At 46.1% G+C, this 15,095-nt stretch overlaps 1 protein-coding gene across 1 annotated transcript in view; it reads left to right on the top strand.

The window, feature by feature from the left end:
- Positions 1 to 15,095, top strand: part of CELSR1 (cadherin EGF LAG seven-pass G-type receptor 1) — a 177,953-nt gene that overhangs the window by 50,201 nt on the left and 112,657 nt on the right. The window lies entirely within an intron of this gene.

The following is a 15,095-nucleotide window of genomic DNA, read 5'->3' as shown; positions in this document are numbered from 1 at the left end:
CTGTCACCTTCACCAGGTCAGCATGGAGGACTCCGGCTGTCTCTAGCAGCATAGATGTTTGTGCATCTCAGCCCCAAATCGACCTCTGGTACATGTACGGTCTTGCTCTTTGCAGGAGAGCAGCAGTACGTCAAAGCACCGTAGCAGCTGCAGGCAAGAAAGGGTCAGGGTAGAGTCTGTTCTTGAAGCAGCCAGTAAATTAGCCATCAGGTTTTTCTTATTTCAGTTTGCTGTGGGTTGCATCCCATTGTTGTATCAGAATCATCTACTCCAGTCAGAGGCAGCTGATCTGAACTAAAAAAACTCTTGCTGGAGGCAAAATGCATATTCTCTCTTCATTACCCACACCAGACTGGTGAGAAAAAAACAAAGGTGGGGGAGGCAGCAAAAAACAGATCAGGAAAAGAGTTGAAAGACCTGGGGCTGAGCTGAAGCCCTGTCTGCTTTCAGTTTTTCTCCCGTGGTCTTGTGTGCTCAGAGGTATGGTTAGCTGGATTGAGGAGAAGGAAAATAAGGGTAAGCCAAGGAATGACCTGGAGCTGATCTTCTCGAAAGCTGGCAGCGTCAGGTTGCAAAGTTGTGGTTCGGCCCCATTGGTAAGGAGGCAAGGACAGGGCCAAACAGGGTGGAAGCTGCATCCTGTGGGGATATTCGAGGAACAATAGCATCTTTCATACTTCACAGCTATAAAACGCATGAATCAACTCACCTGAGGCAGGAGAAGTCAGGAGCAGCTGACATCAGCCACGGGAGCTGAGTCGCTCATTCTTTTGGGTTTAGCGCACTTCCCGACAGACCCAGTCTGTGCTCCAGAGGCTGTCTCCCTCCCTCCCTGCCGATAGGAGCTGGGGACAGATGTTTCATATACTTCTTTCATTGTGTCAGACGACCTGCCGCTCCCACAGAGCCCACCATGGGGGAGCCCAGTGAGAGGCCCAGGTGGATGCTCCTGTTGCGGGACATAACGCTGGGCAAGAGGTGTTGTGTTGTGCCCTTGGTGGCATCCTCACCCAGGTGTGGTACCCTGCAGCGCACAGGGTGTCGAGGACAGTCCTACCCTGCACGGTGTGGGGACAGCCCTGCTCTCCCTCCCAACAGGTAGCTAGGGATCAGCGCGCAGGGCTTGGCTTTTTGGATGGTCCGTGTGAAGTCCCACAGTCCTGTCTGAGAGGCCGTCTTTTTTCCCAAAAAAAATTTCAATAGTTGGAATTCTAGTGCCAGAGTGACTGAGCTGGGATTGAACCTATCCATGAGAAAACCTCTTGGAGCGAAGTTCCCCCCTCCCTGCGCTCATGAGTTGGTGTTTGGGACACCAGTAAAAGCCAGAGAGAAGCCACGTTAAAGTCATTTAATCTTTGTCTTTTGCCACGGCACTCAACCTGGTGTCAGAGCCTCATATTAATAGGATTATTGTCTTGTCAAATGGAAGCTGGAGATAGTCGTCCCAGATGTGCACGCCTGGTTTGAAGGCCTGATTATCTTGTTGGTGTCATTTCTTGGCCTCTTATGAAAGGAACTCTCACGCACATCACCTTTCAGCTCCTCACTCTCAGCTCTGCAAGGAGGAGGAGTACACTTAAAACAATTTCCAGCTAGTAAGCCTATGTTTGTCATTTTTTTTCCTCCGGGGCAGTAGCGTCAAGAAGAACAGGCTCCCGAGCCTGTCAGGTAGAGAGAGAATGGCAGAAGGTTTCTCATGGTTGAGGTCAAGAGATGAGGACAGAGCTGCCATGCCGCAGTGGGAGGGTTGCAGCCTGGCGTATTGCCGACTGCGAGGCGCTTGTTGGAGACTTTTGGGTGGTTGGGGTTTGGTTTAAGGTAAAAGATCATGTCGTCACTCTGCCAACTGTGCGGGGTGTATCTGCTTGAGAAACAGCAAAATGTTGTGTTGCTCTTGGTGGGCATCATTTTACAAGACCCTTTACTGGTAAAATGCAGCTTAAAATCTGAAAGTGTTACCAGGTGGCTTAAGAGGTGACCTTAGAGAGGATTGAGAAGTAGTGTAAATACTCACTTTTTAAAAAATCATCTATTATTTCACTTTTATCAATATATCAAATAGATTAACTAGGAAGTCTGGTGTTTCTGGATTCATTTACATGAACCATTTAGTATCTTTTTGTAACGGAGGTATCAAGAAGAGAAACCAACTGTTCCCTACTTCTAAAATCCCCAGACATCATTTGGTGCCTGTCATGGTGTCACTAGGCTAAATACGGACATACGTCTTCTGAAACCAGCCAGAACATAATAAATACAGGAGCTTCAATCTCTATCATTCACTGGAAGGGAAAGCTTGTCCTTTCCCAAGGCACACTGATGAGGGACTGTTTAATTGAGCTGAACAAACTGGTACGTGGGGGGGCCGCGTCGTGCAGGGGAAGCTGCCAGAGGAAGAGCAGCACTGGCCTGCGGGGCGGCTGGATTGGCTGGGAAACCCACGCTTTGCGAGGAGTCCTGGCTTGAAATGTTGAATGTGCATTCTCCGGATGACTTCATGAAGTACCAAGAGCCAAGCCCACATGCTGCACAGCAACCGGCATCGAGAGAGGGGGAGAGAGACAGATTAAACTGGAGGAGGTGACGGTTAACGTAAGTAGGTGTGGTGCTCCCAGTTAAATCGGCACATGCAGCAGTTGTGAACTCAACATACTGTGGCCATCTCTTGGGTCCAGGTAGACTGGAAGTTACTTCTGTGATTCAAATAAAAACACTCTAAAGATACTCAACTTTTATCATGTATCATTAAAATCAGTAAATAGTCTACATAAGAAAAGTGCAACCAGTGAAGTTTGTGTTGGGTTAAATTAGCTTGTGTCATGTCTGAATCCTGCTGATAGTGGCATCACTAGAATTAAAGGTTTTCTTGTTGTATTTAGCAAAACGCTTTTAAATATGCTGGCTGCTGTGTTCATTACTAGCACTAAACTACTATGTTGATGCATCACCAGCTAGGTCTAGCTTTAATTTGTAAGACCTCTCAAATCTCTTTTCTTTTAATTAGATTCTACTGTTTCTGTATCACAGAATTGTTCTGTAGCTCTGCGAGCAGAAAATACAGGTATTTTTGTTACCGTGTGTGAAAACATAGTGTGTGTTAAAATTCACTGCCTCTCCGTATAGTGTGAAAAGCCAAGCAAGTTTATATTGTGCTGTGATCTCTTCCTGATGCCCAGCTTCAGTTTCCTCCTATAGTTGCTTTGGGTTTTGTCTCATTTATTCACTCCCATAATGTTTCACCTCCTTATTCCTCTGCATTATCGTATGGGTTTTTATTAGCAACGTCTAGCATTGCATCACCTACCCCTCTGCCTCTATCTCTGTTTTCTCTCTCCATTGCAGGTCCAAGAATCATTGTTCTCTGTTTAGTGATGTTGCCTAAGTCACAAATTGCATCATTTATTAATGTTTTTACCATAGCTCGCTTCTTTCCCATACCCTCTACATTGTGTGTGCATACATTAATGTAGCTGTCATTGAGCACTTATATTTCACTCTTTTAATGAGTATTTTGACTTTTGAGGGTTTCTTTAAGCCATAAAAAGTGCCAACAGAGAGCTGGATTTTCAGTGTCACATACTCAGCCGTTTCCCCAGGCTTGCAGAAAACCCAGATTACAGAGACCTGAGAGGAACATCTGTGTTAGGTTGATGTTTACATACTGCGGGGCTGTCAGCAGTGGAGGCAAACACCAGCCGTCAGTCTACAATGTGTGGCTTAGCTTCTTGTACTGTGTATTGTGGCATACAATTGAGAAGTGAGAATGTATATTTAGGAAGTAAGAAAAATAATTAATTTAACTTTTCTTTTATGCTATATGCTGGAGCCAGTGATGAGACCTCTGAGCCAAGTGCCTCCCCTGGTTTTTTCCACTTATCTTGAAGCTCTTCTGAATTGTCAGCTGTGAACACAGGGAGGTTAGCACCCTCTTTGCTTAAGACCATCTAATCTTAGTACTAACCTTTCATCACAGAAAGCACCCGTGAGCCCTGCCAACGCAGGTCTGTTTCTGTGGCGCTCCCGCACCCTTTGGCTGGTGCATGTCTCTGCTGACCCGCAGTGGGTATCAGAGTGGTCTCAGAGAGGGCTTCCTCTTGGCTTTTCTAGTCTCGCATTCCTAGCATGATCCTATTAAGCATTGACTTGCCTGCTGCTCATCTCATTAGTTTTCACTTGAAAATACTGCCTCAGAAAACTCTCCTGTATTCCTGAGGTGATACTCCTTCCATACGTTTTTTGTATTAATCCCATCCTAGCTCCCAGAAGGCAACATCACATCCCGTTCTCCTTGTTACAGACCACAGGTTTGCCTCTTCACCATAAAGCTACCAGTAACAGTCACTTCATCTCTGTCTCCTGGCTCTGTCTCATGTTTGCTTCTTGACTGCGAGTTTGGAGAGTTTGGGGTACGCGTGTCCTTTTCTGCACATTGGTCTCTGTGGGAGCTGCAGCTCAGTCAGTCTGAGCAGTCCCTAAGCCCACGCAGTAATTCCTCCACAATGGTATGCCCTGGAACCACAAATCCTTTTCTGCAGACACCTCTGCTCTGTTACTGTTACCTCGTACGTTGGCAGCCTGCTGAGACCCAGAGCAAGATGTACAAACACAGAACAGACATCCATCCCTTGGGGCTGAGAAAAGAGATGGTAAAAGTTTGTCAGTCTCTCTCAGGGTGAGGGGTGGTGGAAGGGCAAGGCCAACAGTCAGCCGTGTACATTTACATCTACGTTTGCGGTTGGGACCCTTCCTTACCACATTAGCATGTGAAGAAGGCATCAGAGACTGAAGCCACTTGGCGCCTGCTCTAACCTGCCATCACGGGCAGGCATTTTCCTGTAGAAGACTCAGAAGAGAGAATTTTACAGTGAAAATAGGAGGGAGGACTTTGTGGCCACTCTGGGAGGTGGCGGAAGGAGCAGACACGTGAGAGAGGATGAAGCATAGGGGAAAACCGATACTGGGAGATGGAGCCCCCCCGTGTTGGCAGAGCAGAGGGTAACTGGCAATACATCATGGATAGAGGCAGCAGTGACCATAATGGCGCGGAAATCTCAATGTGCCTTGCCTACAGCAAAATGTGAGCTCTCCGACACAGTTTCCCGGCTCATGAGGATCCTATGAGCCACTACACTAATGCTAAATAGGACTAAATTTGCTTTTGCTGGTGTGCCAGTTCTCCTTTCTTTCCCATCTCCTTTGAGCTCTTGTAGGCAGAACTTGCTACAGTTCCCAGTTTTCTTCTTTGCAAGCTCTGCAGGCCTCCCTGCATCTGCTCCAACAGAAGCATCTGCTCCAGACAAGGGCTGACAGGACCTAAGCCCACACTGGTAGTATTGAACAAAAGAGAATATGTAGTTACCCTTGAATGATTAATTTTCATATCTGCATTCATGGTTTTCCCCTGCTTGTGCTTCTCTGCCCCACTTCTTCACTGACTGTTGACAATTTGCATTTGAAGTAATTGGCTTCAGTATTAGTAGATGTTTTATGGAAGTTTGGGATGCCAAACTGGGTCCTGTTCACCTCCCCAAACGTGCATCTGCCTCCTTGCCCTGCTTTGCAAATCTAGCAGCTGAGTAGAGAGGGATTAGCCTCTCTAGACAGGGCTTTCAGAAACAGACGTTAATTAAAGGTGCAGGATGGAGCTCAGTGATCACCTCTGATTACTGGTGCAAATGCTTTAAGAAGAGAAATTAGAGCAATGGCGTATTAAGAGGTGGGTTCTCGAGTCTTAGTATCTCAAGCATTTCGGTCTTTTTAAAGTGATTTGGCCAGCTTCTGCCTTCTGGTACCTGTGTGCAAATCTAGATTAACTCCAGCACACGTAGGCTGTTGCAGAGCAGAGTGGTTACTTTGCTCCTTTGGGTAGAGAGTGTGTTCATTTCAGTGCTGCTGAGTGTGTTACTCTCTACTCAGAGAGGAGAGAGGGAAGCACCGTATTTATTTCACAGTGATAAGTAGTAATAGAGAACTGTTCTGTGTTTCATGCTCTTACAACCTCGTTGTCACATTATTTCTTACTATATTACTCAGCTTCTGCTGGTAACTTAGGATTACTGTTTGGTATTTTCTAGGACAGTATAATTATTCAAATCCCACTACTTACACAGCAGTGCACAGCATGCACTGAGGGAGATCAGTACTTTTAAAGTAATTACAGAAACATCATTACCTGATTGGCAAGTTAAAACAGTTGCAAAAGAGAGGTACAAGATACATTCCGAGACCTAAGGAGCCCCCCTATATTTTCATGGTCTTCAAAGCATCCTGCGCATCCCAGACAACTCAGTAAAATGCAGCAGATATTAAATGATGCTGTATATTAACAAATTGCAATATCCTATCTATTGGCCTTGAGTAGTGTCTGGGCATGAGTCACGGACCTGTACAAAAAAAACCCTGGGGTTTTTTTGGCTAAATTCTGGTTACAAGTGTGAATGTAAGAAAAAAAATGTGCTAGGTAATATTAAAATGTTTCCTCTTTTTGGGTGCTGACTTAACTTTAGCCACCTGTTACAGCATTTTCTGAAGCCTCGGGTTACCGCTGTAGAAAAAACATGCAGGAGATGTCTTGAGCCAACTGAGAAAGTGAGTAGAGAGAGGTCATTTTACAGAGCTTGAGCTGTTTTACAGAGCACAGGAGCCTGGTGTCACAGCACAGTTTCCTGTTCAGAAGAGGGTCTTTCAAAGATAATTCTGAAAGGATTTAGCCATTAAACACAGAGCCAGCGGCAGTCCTGGAGTTCGTTTTCCATAAGAGGAGACTGTGAAACATCTTCTTTGCCGAACAGGTCTCTGAAGAAGAGGCAAGGACAAATTGGTAATTTTTTCAGGGCTAAAATATTTCAATTTGAGCTTGAACATTCTTTGAAATTTTACTGCCTTTTTTTACTTTTAATTATACATCCATCCTTAATTAGAAGGGATTTTTTTAATGAAACTGAAGTAGAAGATACATTTGGCAACTGGGGAGGCACTTTTAAATTTTACTGTAATGAAATTAGAGTAAGTTAGAGGTCATGAAGGCCCAAGTCTGACTAAACACGCCTCACCCCGCAGGCTTCATGCCTGTGAACATTTTCGCCCCCCACGAGTTTGCTTCTGCTTCGCTGCTCAGCGTAGCTCACCCTTGTGAACTGCCCTGCTCCACCTCCACCTCCTTGTAGCTACAAATGCAGCAGTTTGTTTTGACTGGAAAGGCAGAAAGAAGAAAAAAGAGGAGTAAAAGCCAGCTTCTCTGGGGCAATTTTCTGCTCTTGGGGATATTGGAGAAAGAGACGCATCCACCTCTTGTTAGCAGCCACGGAGCCACGGCAGTCAGCTGTAATGGGGACAGCCTGAGCTGGAGGTCAAGAGCAGGGACTCAATACAGTCATCCTCACCAGTACAGGATTTTGAGTTATATGTAGACATCAAAAAATATATGGGGGGTGGTAGAAATTATCCAAGTCATTCCCAGTGAAAGGCTTACTGGAATGGATATGTTTCTTTTAATTTATATCGGTTTCAGTGACACGATATTGGGAGATTTCTGGTAGAAATGTTTTTTCTCCACCAGACATTTTCTGCAGACATTGCAGCCAGCTGTTGTGATACTTCTATGTGCATCTTGCTCCGTGTTTATTTGACGTGAGGAATGATGGCTGCGTGATGAATTGTGGAGCCGGGTTGGGTGGCAGCCGGGTAGCACCGCTGGCCACCGCGCTGCCCCAGCCCTCCTGCCTGTGCCTCCTCTGACCTGGAGTGTGCCGAAGCCCTCTCCCTTCCTGGCACACGTTTACGGGAACTTTGCTGCCCTTTCCACTAATTTTGGCCTGTGCTGAGCCGCTGCTGCCTGCGCTGCTCAGGCACGCTGGCAGCCCTATAAACCTCTCCTGATCTGGATTGCAGCTGCTTTGCCTTTCTCCCCATCACCAGCTGTCACGTCCAGAGAGAAATACTTACTTCTACACAAATACTGAACCTCTGCTTCTCTTTCCCAAGAGTCCACCCGTGAGACATTCAAGGAAATTAATGCTTCAAGCAGCCGGAGCTGTGAGGTCCTGCAGCTGTGGACCACCATGGGTAGGATTTGGCTATCTTAGGAACCCACCTCAGATTTCAGTGGGCTTCTTGCAGGCTGGGAGGCAGAGAGGGGTTTCTGTTAGGCCCTGTGGAGAGAAGGAGCGAGTCTTCTCATGCGGGATGTTTGCAGGGCTTATTAACCCAGCGCAGTGACTGCGGGTGTTGTAACTGGGTGCCCTGTCAGCCTTTAGGAAGCTCTTTCATGAAGATGCTCTGCACTGGCCAAGTACAGAAATACCAGCCCAAATCTAAAGAGGGCTAAAGAGGTTTTTTAAAACTGAGGAAATTTTAGAAAATACCTAAAATACACTTTTCTTTCAAGAACTGTATCACTGGATTGAGGCTGTGGTGTAAGCCTAATTTTATCAGTGGAGAGAGAGAATGAGTGGCTGCACTTGAGGGCACTGTCCAGAGAGCTGATGTCTGTACAGATGGCCTCAGAGCTCAGGTGGTGAAAAAGTGTGCTCTGGGCACTGAAACAGCAAATCCTTTCAACTAATTAAACTTCAGCAATCATCTGAGCTCTTGGGAAATGACTCCACAGTATGAAGCATCCTGCAGGAATTCAGATAAGCTCTTTGCAGAGAAAATCCTGAATTACAGACAGCTTTTCACAGTGTATAGCACAAAATTTTAAAAAGGATTTTTTGAAAAATAAAATTAGTATTTATACTCACTCAGGGATAATATTTATCCCATATTGCACACATACAAATGGCTGACATGGGAATTTGGTATGTTTTATGGAAAGGTGATAGGACCTCTACTAATGCTTGGTGAAATCTCGCCCTTCTGACTCAGTGGTTTCTCGGGAAGCTGCATGCTCTTGGAGTCGTACCAAAGTACAGTCGAGGAGCTCAGGCTGAAGGCTTCATGTCCAATAGTCCCGTAATGCTCAGGATGTCTGCTGATATCAGTGGGACTATATGAGTAAGGATTCCTAGAACAAGGATTTCCATGTTTTTCCTGAATGGCTTACATTTTAAGGCTCAACATTAACAGTGACAGTTTTTGAGGATATTTTGCATAGGCTCAGTATTTTATATTTTTCCATAAAATACAATAAAACAATGAAAAAACAATGCCTTTAAAGATATTGATAGCAATCTACTGCTACTATAATGAAGGAGAGATATTCATTAGACTTTGTAGAAAATACAAACAGCCTTGAGAAAACTCAGTGTACAACGAAAATTTTTCCATGGGTAGTTTATTCCATGGGAGTCAAAAAGTGCTTCTTCCATGGCACCATTGAGGTCATCATATGTCCAGCTTTCACTGGATGTCTCTTCTTTTCCACCTGGAAATCTTGGTTGGTTTGAAAGAGAGGGCTTTGCTGCTGGATGTTAGGATGTTGAGCGATCTGGTAGGAGCAATAGTTTCAATGGGATGCCTGCAAAGGGTGGATAAATTGTCGCTGCACCAGTAAAACTTTGTGCTGTGCATGATGCAGGTGGCACAGGGAGTCATCCTGCCCTGCTCAGTGGTGGGCACATGCCTGCTGGATGTTGGCACTCTCCTGTAGTGAGCCTCTGCTTGCTGTCGGATACCCTGAGCTCACCAAATACCACTTTTCTGGATTGTCTGCAGCCTTGGCAGAGTAGGAAGGAAGGAACTATCACCCAGAAGAGAAAGACAGCCCTTGGCCAGAAGCATTTGAATGCTGGGCAGAGTGTAGCCTGGCACACTCCTGATGGTGCCCTGCTAATGCTGTGGTCAGATCGAGGGTGTATTGAGAGCACAAGTGTTTTCCTCTGTTATCCAGTATAGTAAATTCCTTTAAAGAGAATCTTTTGCTTACGGAAATTGTTGGGTAGCCCTATATTAGTCCTAGAATGCAAAATATCCGTTTTGTTCAAGATCTGTGCCTTATAAAGTGTCTGGCAGAAAATCTTACCCGATTCTTAAAGATGTGAATCATGTAGTTATGACTCCATTTCCACAGCTCAGCTGAATAGAAATCATTAGATAGGCATTTGAGATTACAGTATCAGTTCTTAAGATCAGTGTAGTTTCTGCATTTCACCAGTGGCTCCGAGTCACTGATGTTACCCACTTTAATCTGTCATAACTTGACGTGCCCTTTCTCTGCATCGGCTTCACAAGATGACGTAAAGCGATAGGAGTCAAGCTCTTGTATTCTCCTGATTTTGTCTGTGGGGCTGCTTTTCTCTTTGGCAAAGTTTTTGAGAGAAAAATACCCACTGCATGTTTAGGACTATAGAAACAGGAAACAAGCGCTTTGTCCTTTTTGATTCATGTCCAGCATACTAGTTTTAACGGCAGGGATCCAAGAATAATCTTCTCGGTTGACCATGCGGCCAAAAACATGATGATCTCATTGCTAGTGGCCAGTGACATGTAGATGGTTAGCTAATCAAAGGTTTTTTTCTTGGTTTTGCATTGCGTTTTTAAAAGATTGTGTGGGTTGCCTATCAACAGAGAGTCTGGACAAAGTACATGACATTTTTTCTACAAATATTGCCAGTGCCTGGTGAGTCTTTCCCAAAACTACAAAAGTTGGTAAGGGTGTTTTTGCCTGTTTATCTTTCTGTTCTTACTTCTTTATTTTAATCACATGATGCAAGCAAATATTTTTAATTTCAATTTCTTATTTGCTAAAGGTTATTTCCTCAAGTTTCTTATTTGCCTCTAATTTGATTTTTAATGGAGTTAAGCTAATTGAAAGTCTAAATTCTTCAGACTGTGGGAGATGGCTGTATTTTGTGTCAGACCCCAGTGGATGGGCCCTGATACTCCCCATCGCTTCTATTGATTTTGATCATCTTCTTATTAAAAACTCTTAAACATTAATTGAACTTCAGAGAGAAGGAGAGAAAAGAGTTATAAAGGCTCTGAAACCTTTCCATTAGGAAATACGTATTACAGGTGGGACATCCATGCCCCAGTCATTGTTCCCATCAACAAATTTGGTGTGAACTGAAGCAGCATGAGAGCATTACCCTGCTTGTGTGGGTCCCTCATGTTCGAGCATGTTTGAATCTCCTGGGGCAGGAGTAGCTTTCTCGTGCCCTGTGCATGTGGAAGCTGACACATAGCCATTACTGCTTGTCCTTCCCTGGATGGATAGCCATCTGGATTTTCCTTGTATTAATTTGCAAATGGTCTTATCATGACTGAAACTACAGAAAACTGAAAAAAAAATACATGAATGCCTAAGAATCCTCTTAGTATCCCAAGCTGTGCTTCAGCAGCACATGAGCACAGTCAGCAACCTGTTGAGCTACCACAGCTGAATTGTTTTGGTGGTTTTTCTGTTTCAGGGAGCTGGGCGAGTTTCTGCATTGCCCAGTATATCAATAACTCTTTCAGCTGATATGTAACTGTTTTGAAAGCTTGTCTGTAAACAGAAATGACATCAGAAAAACGTGACCGTTGTCTTTTTTCATTGTTCCCTCCTTTGTTTTCCAGTCAAGATAGCAAACCTGAACTCCGTCCAGCAGGAAGCGTCCTTGGGGTTTCACTGTGGGTCACAGCAAGGAGCAGAGCGTATCTCCAGGCAAAAGAAACATGGGAATATGGAGACATTTAGAAAAATAAACCTGAAAGATTTCATTTTGCTGATACTGTTTTGAAAGGATCCCTTTGAGGTTACTAATATGCAGTATGGGTGCAAACACTGAGGCAGAGAAACTATTTCCTTATAGCTGCTCCCAGTTTTGAAACTCGCAGGCCCCCACCCCAACTCTTCCCATCCCCCTTGCCATCCCCAAAATAGTTTTCATCCACTCCAGCTTTGAAACTGCAAAGGGAGATTTGAGTGGAGCCCTGGCTTGCCTGGGGACATTTTTGCTTTAATCAGACCGAGTGAGTAAAAATGTTTGCAGGGGACGCGTAGCTACAAGGAGAATGGAGGCTTTTGTGGCAACCCATCGGTTGCTCCCCTGGCAGCACAGCCAGGCACCGGGAGCGGGGGCTCTCTCTTTTGAAGTGGAGTTAGTGACGTAAAAGCATGTCTCGGGGTAAACACACTGCCGTTATCTTACTCTGTACAAAATACATCGTTTACTTGAAGATGGAGATTAACGCTGGAGCATCCCGTGACTGCAGCTTAGTTTGTCCAGCGCTTTCATGGATCTTTAAGAAACCTGTTTCGACTCCTGTATACAGCTGGTTACTGCTGGGAAGGTAGAGATGCCCATGGCTGGGGGGTGAGTGGGTGACTGGGCTCCCCGTGCCTGGGCTGTGTGCACCCCGGTGCTCGCTGGCATCTCCCTCTGCCCGGCAGTGCCCCGTCCCAGCCGCTGCCACCACCGCTGCGGTGCACTGCCAGATGCGGCTGCAGGCAATGCAAGCCTGCTGGGAAACCATCTTTTAGCTAGGGACGTTTAGCTCTGCATTTCATTAGAATTAAAATGTAAATGATATTAAAACCCTCTCCCTTTGAAGATCGGTGAGGCTTAAAAATTATCACAGTAATTAGGCAATAGTTTTGATTATATATGAAATGAGATCAAGGTTTACGGGAGGTGGCGGAGCCCCCAGCAAGTCAGTCTGTGACTATCTACTGTAGCGATCTGGAGCGGGGTTTTTCACCTGAACAGGTCCAATGAGTGCCGTAAGATGCACAGTGTCCATGGACGTTAGCATGAAATGGAAGCCCGCCTCTTCAGCTGGAGTTTAAAAGCTATCTCGCAGCTCGTGTGCTGGCCACGAAGCAGCAGCGGGGTGGTCTCCTGAGCTGTGCACCCCCGGCAAGGGCCTGCGTGGCCAGGAGCCGGGCAGGAGAGTGCTGAGTGCTGCCGGTGAGGGCAGGCAGGGAGCCAGCCAGAGCCACGACACTGGGGCAGCTCAGCCCTGTTGGTGAGCATGGCCGGGCAGAGGAGTCTTGCCAGTCCTTGCTAACAAGGAAAACCAGCTGAGGTACACGGAGATGTGCAGAGCTCAGGAAGGAAATCGTTTTGCATTTTTGCTAGCAGGAAAATCTCCTCGTCAGTAAAATGGTCTGGACGGAGCTGGTTATTAGTGTGCTCACGCTATCTTCCCACATATCATACTTCCTTCTAAGTATCCCTCGTCCTTTCTACTTGTGCTTTCTGCTCAGGACAGGGACTTGTTTCCTTGCCTGCCTTGTCGCTGCTGCATCCCTGCCAGCTTCCCCTGCCTGCATCTCGTCCCCCACAACAGTTACAACCCATGTGCACCAGGTACCTGAAGAGCAAGAAGTGATGCTGCAGGAGGGTGTTCAGGGAAGTTAGGTGTATTTTCAGCCTCGCTGCAGCCAGAATTCAAGAGTGCTTATTCCTGCCAGCAGATGCAACTTGCCTTACTTCCCCCACTCTGGACATATTCCCCCAGACTAGTGCTATCGACCCAATTAGCATTTCAAAATTCTCAGCTTGCAGGTGCTGGTTTCAGAAAAGCTAATGGCAGACTTGTACAATGTTGAGCAATCCAGTTGGTATCCATTTGTTCTTAATCCCCTGTTAAAGCTGCAAACTGAAATATGTTTTTTTTCCTTTTCAGTATTGTGTACAGAGTAAATAGTCCTGAACAGCACAGGCTACATTAAAGATAACGATGCCAAAATTAGGTTTTTTTTCTCTTATACGCGTTGGGAATTTGCAGTTGCTTTATGCATGGTTTCTCCTCGCACAGCTTGGGGTTTTTTAGCTGTCTGATTTAGCTGGTACTGCTATGGCTGCTGCCAAGGGGACCACTGAGGCAGAGCTGCCATGAGTTGCAAGTCCCAGGTCGCAGTGCCCACTTTCCCCAGGTGTCCCAGGTATCCATCTCTGTCAGGATGAAGAGATGACTTGTCTTGCAAAAAGAAGTACCTGAAAGTTTGACTTGAAGTGTTTTTGAGAGTGTCTGCAGCCTGTGAGCATTAGAGGTGGCTTTTCCTGGAAGTGTCTGGAGAGACTTGTTGGGATCCTTTGCTTGCACCGACCCCAACATCATTTCACAAGCACGGATGTGGCTAATGCTGCCATGGGGCAGTGCAGCGGCAGGGCACAGGCTGGCATAGCTGCAACCAAAGTACATACCCCATGTCCTGTGTGGGCTGGGGCAGACCCCACGGGTGCTCTGAGCTGCTGCCATGGCAGCGGGACAGTGCTGGAGGTATCATGGTTAATGCTGGTTTAGGGAGAGCTGCTTGCTGGTGCAGTCATACAAAGGCACTCACTCTGGGCCAGCGTGGACCACTGCCTGTCCTCCAGCAATCTTCCAGCCTTGGACTAGTTAATCTCAGATACCTTCTTTTCCCCACAAAGACATGTTTTACCCAGGACACTCCCCTCCCTTGTAGCTCAGTTAGAACTGAGCCCCCATTGCCAGTGTGCTTGCATATGCCACGCAGCTCAGCCGCCTTCTGTTTTACCTCGCCCTCTCATCTAAAATCCCCCCATAACACCAGGTAACACATTGTTCTCTTCCCCCTTCCTGTGACCTTTCCAAACAGCCTTTTCTTCAAAGGTCACTGGGCAACATTGGCCAGTGTTTTCAAAACTGAGCATCTGCAGGAGGGGAGCTGTGGCAGCTCATCCGTCATAGAAATTTAGAGATGTCGAGGTACAGATTCAGACACCTGATTTTAGGATTTTAGGAAAACCCTTACAACCTTTACAACTCATGGTGTGCGGTCCATGTTTCTACTGTCCACACGCTTGCCCTGCTCATCCTTCATCTTTTGCTTTCTGCTCTCGCTGTCTTGATTTTCAACCCTGAACCTTTTCCTGGGCAGACTGTTGCTCTTGTTTGGGGGTGCCAGGTCAGGAGTAAAGCTCTGTGCAAGTGCACTGGCAAGGACTCAGGGAATTAGGCTCTAGGCCCAATTTTGGTTGGGAGCGAAGCCCACTGAAGTCAATGGGAATCTTCCTGTTGACGTAATGGTCTTTGGAGCAGACCTGGGCTTCAGCGTTCTTCAGAGCAGTCGTTCCAGCGTGAACCTTTGGCACTGTGTGAATAATAGACAATTATTTTTATATATCCTTTCCAAAGGCCACAACCTGTGTTGGCAGTCAGTGCTCCTAAATGCGCAGAGCTGAGACTGGCAGCCTGAACGAAGG

This window comes from Accipiter gentilis, chromosome 11 (genome assembly GCF_929443795.1).
Source record: "Accipiter gentilis chromosome 11, bAccGen1.1, whole genome shotgun sequence".
NCBI lineage: Eukaryota > Metazoa > Chordata > Aves > Accipitriformes > Accipitridae > Astur > Astur gentilis.
This window is presented reverse-complemented; position numbering and strand designations above follow the sequence as displayed.